We start from the raw sequence: 9,340 nt of genomic DNA on the forward strand, positions 1-9,340 counted from the left end.
TGCTTTGTCCTCAGCGATTGAGTTGGGATAGGCTGGTGTGCTTCTTCCATGTGGGTTTTGTTGTTTCTCAGCTAGATGGCCACTTGTTTATATTCAGGCCTTTAAAACCTCAGATGCTATATCTTTTGATAGCTGGGCACCATCAGCTTTCTTTACCACATATGCTTATGCACCCGTTGTCTTCAGCGATCATGCCAGGAAGGTGAGCATCTCAGACTGACGATTGTTAGAACAAAGTGTTCTTGTGTTGAGGGAGTACTTGAGTAGGGGCCCGCTGTCCCATTTGTTTCCTTAATACTAAACCTATAAACATATGTACATAGATCTATTTCTCCCTCGTCATATATAAATATATTTACATATGTATATGCCTGTATTTAGATCTCTATAACTGCCCTTCGCCTCCTAGTTTTTTCCTCTATTTCTTTGTCATAGTATATGTTTTTGAATCTTCATCACAGGTCTGTGAATGTCTGTAAGATGACATTCTTTGAAATATTTCATCTTTGTTATCTTTGTAATCCTACAGCCTATGTCAAATTTATAATTAGGAATTTTTTTACAATATTGAATGATTGTTGAGTACAAATGCATTTAGTTGTGGATGTTTTATCATCTCTGGAAAGTAATAGGGAAGCACAAAGATTGGAAATTGATGCCTAAATGTCTGTTTCCTGATCTGTGCTCTGACAAAGGAGATAGAGCTAAGAGACCAGAACCATGTGAGGCTAGTGCTGCCATTTATTGAGTGTGTTATGTAGGGTCACTATGAGTCAGAATTGACTTGATGCCATCGAGTTTAGGTTTGAAGCCCTGGTGGTAGAGTGGCCTATGCATTGAGCTGCTAGCCACAAGGTCACCAGTTCAAACCCACTACAGTTGTACTGTGAGAGAAAGATTACCATAAGTTGTCTACTCCTGTAAATATTTAAAAGCCTCAGAAACCCAAGAGGGCAGTTCTACTTAGTTTGTAGAGTCACTGAGTTGGTACCAACTTGATGGCAGTGAGTTTTGAGACCCCGTGTCAAGTACTTTATTTATTGGGACTGTGCACATTAAAAAACGACAACAAAAAACGTGGTGTTTGGCTATAAAGTGAAAAGTTCAAAACCAGCCAACCTCTCCGCAGGGGAAAGATGTGGCAGTCTAGTTCTATAAAGATTGGTATCGGAAACCACATTGGGCAGTTTTACTGGGTTGCTATGAAACAAGAATTGATAGTTGGAAATGACTTTTTTACAGTTAAATTCTCACAATGAAATACCATTTTCCTTATAGATGAAATGGTGGCACAAAGAGGTGTGATAACTTGCCCTTGAGTCTCAGAACCAGGATCAGAATCCTTCCATTTCAACAGAGAATTATGTGCCAACCTGCGTTTTAGATGTTTTGTCTATGAGTCATGTTTTTTTTCATATTTTCCAGGTGGGAGAATAGAAAACAATTTGTCCAGGGTAACACAGCTAAGACATACTGAAAGCTAAGATTATAACTGTTGTACTTAAGACCAAAGTCTTTTAAAAAATATTCTATTTTGTTTTCAATTGAAATTTATATAGTAAATTAGTTTCTCAATATCTGCATAAATTGTTCTGTGAAATTGGTTATTCTCATACAATGTGTCAAAATTCTCATTATTTCTCTTGTGTTGGTTCTGTTTCCAGAATTCTGCTTTTCCAGCCCCCATTTTCTTTCTTTCTTTTTTTACCAAAACACACAATTGCATTTATTGTGCCCTCCCAGAAGTCCCTGGGGACAAAATAAAAAGAACGGCAGGGAAGGGCTGTACAGGAGCGCTCTTCTTTGAGGTCCTTGCGTTTTTGGTTTTTTTTAGAAAATGAAAAGTCCGGGTGGGCCAGGGCCTGCCAAGCTCGCTCGGCCTGGGGGGTCCAGGAGCCAGAGATGTTGCCTTAAGCAAGGAGCCTGAGACCCAGGTGGAGACCCCTCACACGCTCACGGTCATGGGGTGGGGGGGGGAATAGCTTTCGCTCGAGAATGGGTGCAAGAAGGTCCAGGCAGCCGCCATCTCGCCGTCGCCCCGTGGGGTGCCTGGGGCATTGCTCAGGTCGGCGCCTGGGGAGCTCTTCTGCAACCTGTCCCATGTCGCCAGAGCCCAGGGATCCGTTCATGTGATGGGGTTCCATTGCGCTCATGGCAGTCATGGGGCCCTCCCGGCCGGGGCCGAGCGGGAAGTTAGCCTGGCCTGGAGGCCAGATGGGGTTCACAATGGTGCACATGCTCTCACTGGAGTTGGAGTCTCCAGGGCTGGCCAAGATGGGTGTTCTGGGGTGGCCCACCTCCAGGGGGTCCTGTGTAGCTGCTGGGAGCGCCGAGAAGTAGGAGACCGAGTTGCCACTAGGACTGGCCCATGGGCCTCGGACTGTTGGGCCCATGTTCAAGGTAGGCAGTCCAGGGCCAGTGAGGGGGTTGGGCAGGGGCCGGATGCTGCCTCCATAGCTCTGAGGCTCAACGCCAGCCATGCCCCGGGGAGGCGTTACCCGCTACATTGGCCCACCCATGCTGGGATGCCCTGGGAGGGGGAACAGGAGGAGGGGCATGCAGACTGGGGAGGTGGTGGAGTTGGGGTGCTGAGGGGCGGGGGCGGTGACACCAGCTAGTACTCCTTACTCACGCCAGCTCCCATTTTCATCTTTACAGTAAATGTTGATATTTTAATTTTTGCAGCCAACCAGTTTAACTGAAAGGTGGCCTCTGGGAGTAGTTTTGATTAAAAGTTTAAATCACCTTAGGGTGATCATCTCTGGAGTTGGGTGGGGGAATCCTGTAGTGTGATTCTGGACTTTTTAAGAATATGAGTTCTGTTCTGTTTTCCTCTCTTTTTATTGGGATCCATCTATTGTGTCCTTGATTAGAATAGTTGGTAATGGTAGTTGGGCACCATCTAATTCTGGTGCCAGTGTAGATGAGCCATGATTCATAGACTTGGTCCTGTAGACTAGTTTCTTCTCTGATTTTTTGGTTTTCTTCTTTCTCTTTTGTTCCAGATAACCCCAGACACTACTCACCAAATTAGAATGTAGAACATGAACTTTATTGTTGACCAAATTGCCTCACCAGAGTATGGTCCACATCCTTTAAACCAATAAACCAATCCCCTGAGATGTTTGATTGTGTCTTGAAGTATCCATAATTGTGTATATATTACTATATATATTACTACAAATGCAGCACACACATACTAAAAAAATAAAACTCACTGCCATTGAGTTGATTCCAACTTATAGGACCCTGTAGGTCTGACAAGAACTGTTCTCCCAGGCTGTAAATTTTTAAAACGTTTTATTGGCACTTAATCCACATATCACACAATTCAATTGCTCAATCATATCAGGAAGAGTTAAACAGTCATTACCACAATCAATTTTAGAACATTTTCTTTTTCCCCTCCTATGATTAAATCACTTTAAAAATGAGTTGTGTAATCACCATGAATTCTAGGCTCCCTTGCCCCTCCCACATACATTGTTTGCGTCCCCAACACCTTTATCCTCCTTGCCTCCCACCCCCACCTCCACCTCCCTTATAAACCTTTGCATCAGTTCTTATTTCTACGCATCTACTCTTCTGTGCTTCACAAACTGAAAAACCCAACAGGAACAATAAAAAATAGAAACAAAATAAAGTGGTAAGGATAAATAATAATAACACAGAGATAAAAATACAAATAGTAAGATAGAGAAGACCACCATGTATATTTAAAAAGCCAGGGAAGACATTTTTGTCGTGGAACAAGCAAGAAATACTTGGACCTAGAAGAAGAATTTTGGTGAGTGGGTGAAGGAGGTTGGATGAAGGATGAAGTCAACTGATCAAGTATCAAGTTCCATTCAGTATAATCAGGATTACAACGATTTCTATCTGACAGTAAAATGATTCGAGACCTTTGCCTCTTGCTACTGGGAATCTGCCAGCTTCTTAGTCTGACTTGATACTCTGCTGGTGGGTTTTGGCTCCTACTGTCCTCTATAGCCTTCTACGAATTGGGTGTTTGCAATTTAGGCTCTCATACTTTTCCCTTTGTCATATTTGAAATACCGGTATGTTATTGTAATCTTCGGATCACACAAGCTGGTGTGCTTCTTCCATGTGGACTTAGTTGACTCTTCACTTAGATGGCTGCTTGTTTGAATACAAGCCTTTAAGACCCCAGACACTATTCTGATAGCCAGGCACCATTGACTTTCTTCACCACACTTTGCTGTAGCACCTTTATCTTCAGTGATTATTTCATGAAAGTCAGTATTGAGCCGGGCCACGTTATCATAACTAACTTCTTGGATTGGGGATAGAGTTCAGTGGGGACCCAGAATCCATCTGCTTGTCCCTGAGATGTGCATGACTCAGGTTTACTTTGGCGGTCGTATTTTGACAAATTCAAAAACCCATAAAACCAACTACTCCGACTGCCACAAACCAACTAGCAGACAACAAAAGACAAACAAAAACAAGTAAACTAAGGGCAGGAAAACCAAAACCCATAGAAACAGAAAAGTAAAACATTGTCAATCATCCCTCTGGGGCAGGGTCCTCAAATTACGGCCCGTGGGCCACATGCGGCCCACCGGGTGTTTTTGCCCCGTTTTGTTTTTTACTTCAAAATAAGATATGTGCAGTGTGCATAGGAATTTGTTCATAGTTTTTTTAAAACGATAGTCTGGCCCTCCAACGGGTCTGAGGGACAATGAACTGGCCCACTGTTTAAAAAGTTTGAGGACCCCTGCTCTGGGGTATAACATCATCTCCCTGGGGTGAAATATCAGCAATTTTTCCGATGGCATGTCACTCTGGACTCTAGGTATGAGGAGTCTATGCAAGTACAATTCCACTGTGAGCTGCAACCCATGAGTTGTTGCCCCTGTAGTTTGATCTCCCATTTGACTGAGTTCTGCTTACCCTGAGAATGGGGATTGGTGCCAGGGGGAAACATCCTGGATCAGTTCTTCCAAGTTCAAATCCCTACCCAACAGATCAAAACCTGTCATGTCACTGTGAGGGGAGGAGGCATCGAGGTACTAAACATGGTGATTCTGGGTCCCTTTCCATTGGACACCCACCCAACCAGGGGTTACCACAAAGGTCCAATGACCACAGGTCCTAAGGTGGCCACTCTGCTTCCTTGCTCATCAAAGTACCCCAGGCCTCATTCCAAGGGTGCAGGCACCTTTGAAGAAGGGTTAAGTTCATTCTAATGGGCCTCTACGGCCGTACCTCTATGTGCAGTCCTTCTGGTGTATCAGGCTGTAAATCTTTACAGAAGCAAAAGTCTAATCTTTATTCCATGAAGCACTAACATCTTGTGGTTAGCAGCTCAACATGTAACCCACTATACCACCATGGCCCTGGTATAAATGTATATACCTTTGGATCCACCTATTCATGTACATATATATGGGGGTGAATAAAAAATATTGCTACTAAAGTACCAATTCATTACGTGCATGAGTATATTCCAACAAAACTGCATCAGTCGGAAAAGTTCAGGAAAATTGCACCTAGGAAATTTTTTTCCCTATCACCTACTTACTCTTCCAGGGTAACAAGGGCTTTTCTATGAGTATTTTACTAAGAACCCTTAATTCATCTACCCTAGAACCCTGACTTCTTTTTGTTAACCAAACTCAACATTGAAGAGGAATACAATTTGAATTTGTGAAAGATGCCAAAACGGACATTTTGACATAGTGTAAAGAAAAACATGTAGAATGGTTTGCAAAAGGGTTAGAAAGATGGACATACTACTTTCAGAAGTTTATAGCTTAGATGGTTGTTACTAAATTGTAAAAGAGGGCTTCAAAAAGTTCATGGAAAGGGGGAATTAAAAATTTCCCATGACCTTTTGGAACTTTGTTTTATATATTTCACAATGTCCTTTATTTACCCCAAATGTCATCTTTTTAAAAAATACTTTTTTTAAAAATTGTGAATTGGGTGAAAGCTTACAGAGCAAATCAGTTTTCCATTCAATAACTCATACACATTTTGTTTCATGTCATTGATTGTAATACTCATAATGTAACATTACTTCTCTTTCTGTATTTTCTGTTTTCATTCCTCTTCCTTTCCTAACCCTTCTGAACTTTGCCCTTGGGTAAATGCTGCCCTTTTGATCTTAAATAGCTGTTATTCTAAGAGGTGTTACTCCATATAGGCCTGTCTATTATTTGGCTGAAAATTAAGCTTGTTTCCAGACCTGAAGAGTGGAAAGAGCCATAGCCTTGGAGGTTTTACCAGTCTTTATTTCACCAGTAAGCCTGGTCTTTTATGATTTTGAGTCTTACCCACATTTTCTCTTACTCCATGTTCTTCTAATGTGATAATCCTTTTAAAAGCCGTAGGCAGTGGTAATGAGGCACTATCTAGTTCAGCTTTTGGTGGTGGAGACTAGTGTTCATGTGACCTGTAAGTCCATTGGATGAGTTGAAAAACATCCTTTATTATGAACTTCTTAGTGGCATTTATCTTGGTTAAACTGTGCACCCTTCATCCATCTTTGGTATGACTTTCCCCAGCACCAAAAATAAGAAGCATCTACAGTTTAGAGAGTGATTCCCTCTCTCTGCTCCATCCATTTTTGATAACTACCAATGAATATTTTTTATGTATACCTATTCTTTTTATAAAAGTGAGATTATAAGTTATTCATCCTGTTATCATTGACTTATTTCATTCAGCATAATGTTCTTCACATTCATGTTATAATAGATTTCAAGAACATAGCATTCTTTTTTTAGTTTTATTATTAGCACCACACCACATGCCACACATGCCATACAATTCAGTAATTCAATCATATCAAGAGTTGTACAGTCATCCTCACATTCAACTCTAGAACATTTTCTTCCTTGAACTCATTGTTATTCATGTAATTTTTTCTAATTATGACAAAAATATACTGAACAAAACATTCACCAGTTCCTTAACTTCTACATGTATAGTTTAGTACCATTGATGATGTACTAAATTGTTGTACAACAATTATTGATGTCCTTTTCCAAATTATTCCACCACCATTAACATAAACTTAGTGCCCCTTAAGCAACAACTATTTCACCAATGGTAACCCTCGGTCAAGTTTTTTGTTGTTGATATTTATACTAATTTATTATAACAATATTAATAACATTACCTGCAGGCAGGCTATAATACTTAAGAAACATAACAAATATACAAAGGCAGGAAACACAGTAAATATAGAAAACACGAGTACATAAATGGGGAATTCTATAATTCACTATCCTGACATCTGCTTTCCAACTAACTGCTTTCCTGACATCTACTTTTCCAACTGACTGCTTTTCTCACTTTTATACAGTGACTGAGAAAGTTGGAGGGTTCAATATGACTTTACACAGGATTCAAATCGTAATTAACATTCCAAACTTTTGTTTCAACCCTTGGAAACAGTCAACACATAAAGTGCTAAATATTTAACAAAATTGATTCTACTTAAACATGGCTGACTCATATAAATGGTTGCAGTCTTACTCATGAGTCTTGCTCTGAGTTCACACAACTCCAGTTTCCAGACAGGGATTATTTGTACTATGACTTTAAAAAGATACCAAGTGATAATTCTTTTGCTACTGCAATTGAACCTTTATCTACTGATGGTGATATTAAAGTTGATGTTAAAGATGTTAAAGTGGCGATACCAGGAGGGTAGAGCGAGGGTGGGGTAGAAAGGGGGAACTGATTACAGGGATCTATACGTAACCTCCTCCTGGGGGATGGACAACAGAAAAGTCGGTGAAGGGAGACATCAGACTGTAAGATATGACAAAATAATTTATAAATTATCAAGGGTTCATGAGGGAGGGGGATGTGGGGAGGGAGGGGGAAAATGAGCTGATGCCAGGGGCTTAAGTGAAAAACAGATGTTTTGAGACTGATGAGGGTAACGAATGTACAAATGTGCTTTATACAATGGATGTATATTTGGATTGTGATAAGAGTTGTATGAGCCCCCAATAAAATGATTTTTTAAAAAGTGCCTCACAAACTGGGAAAACCGACAGAAACCATAAAAGCAAAACAAAATGGCAAGAAGAAAATAATAATATAAAGATAAAAATACAAATAAAGAGTAAGAAAGAAAAGACCACCATCAATATTTAAAAGACCAGAGAAAAAAATTTCTGTCCTGGAACAAGCCAGAAATGCTTGAATTTAGAGCAAATTCAGGATGGGTGAAGAGGGAGGTCGACTGACCAAGTATCATATCATGGTTCGATCCACCATAATCAAGTGAATAACAATCTGTCTGACAGTAAAACTGTTTGAGTCCCTCCCCTATGTCTATAGGGACTGAATCTGACTAGACACTCAACAGATGGATTTTGGGCTACCATCGTCCTCCAGAGCCTTCTACAATTTGGGTGTCCACAATTTTAGCTCTGAAACTTTTCCCTTAGTCATTGTCATCTTTGGATCACACAGGCTGGTGTGCTCTTGCATGTGGACTTAGTTGATGCCTCACTTAGATGGCTGTTTTGAATATAAGCCTTTAAGACCCCAGACACTTCCAATTGGTAGCTGGGAACCATCTGCTTTCTTCACCACACTTGTTGTAGCACCTTTATCTTCGGTGTGATCATTTCATGAAAGTGAGTATGGAGCAGGTCCATGTTATAAGAACTAACTGCTCTTGGATTAGGACTAGAGTTAAGTGGGAGCCCAGAATCCATCTGCTTTGGTTTATTTTGTGGTTGTGTTATGACAAAAACAAAATCCCACAAAAACAACCACCACAACAAAACAAAAACAAAAGGCAAACAAGCAAAAAGCCAAAGGAACAAAAAGGAAAAACATTGTCAATCATCCCCGTGGTGTATAAGGCTATTGCATTGATAACATTAATAATTTTTCCAATGACATAGAATTTAAGATAATTGCTATGAGGAGCCAATGCAAATATAGTCCAGCTGCAAGCTGCAATTGTTGCTTTGTACAGATTAGTTTCTTGTTTTTTTACATTGATTTCTTTTTTTTTTACGCTAATTGGCACATTCGCTTTATTTATTTTTTAAAGCAATCTGGGTTATTTTAAGTTTTTCCCTTTTAGTTCATTCCATCACATTGAAAAGGAGAAAAGAAACATGGTTTTGGATTCACTCGATCTTTTGGACTCCTCTGATGAACGGGACATTGCACACATACTTGTATCAGAGAGAGAGAGGAAAAGTGGACTCCCACAGGGTCACACGCACCAGATCAAAACACTTGGATACAGTGCAAGAATTTCCCCAAATGATTGAATCATCATTACCAACAACTCGCCATAACAACACCAAAACCAAAAATGTTTAAGCCACACTGTTTG

General features: G+C 40.4%; 1 protein-coding gene and 1 pseudogene across 1 annotated transcript in view; one reads left to right on the plus strand and one right to left on the minus strand.

The window, feature by feature from the left end:
* SMC1A (structural maintenance of chromosomes 1A) overlaps window positions 1-9,340 on the plus strand; it is an 80,517-nt gene that overhangs the window by 1,448 nt on the left and 69,729 nt on the right. The gene's annotated exons all lie outside the window — the stretch shown is intronic.
* On the minus strand, window positions 1,946-2,558 carry LOC105979569 (annotated as a pseudogene).

Source organism: Echinops telfairi, unplaced genomic scaffold (assembly GCF_000313985.2).
Source record: "Echinops telfairi isolate 266 unplaced genomic scaffold, ASM31398v2 ScPeMD7_19;HRSCAF=73, whole genome shotgun sequence".
Classification (NCBI taxonomy): domain Eukaryota; kingdom Metazoa; phylum Chordata; class Mammalia; order Afrosoricida; family Tenrecidae; genus Echinops; species Echinops telfairi.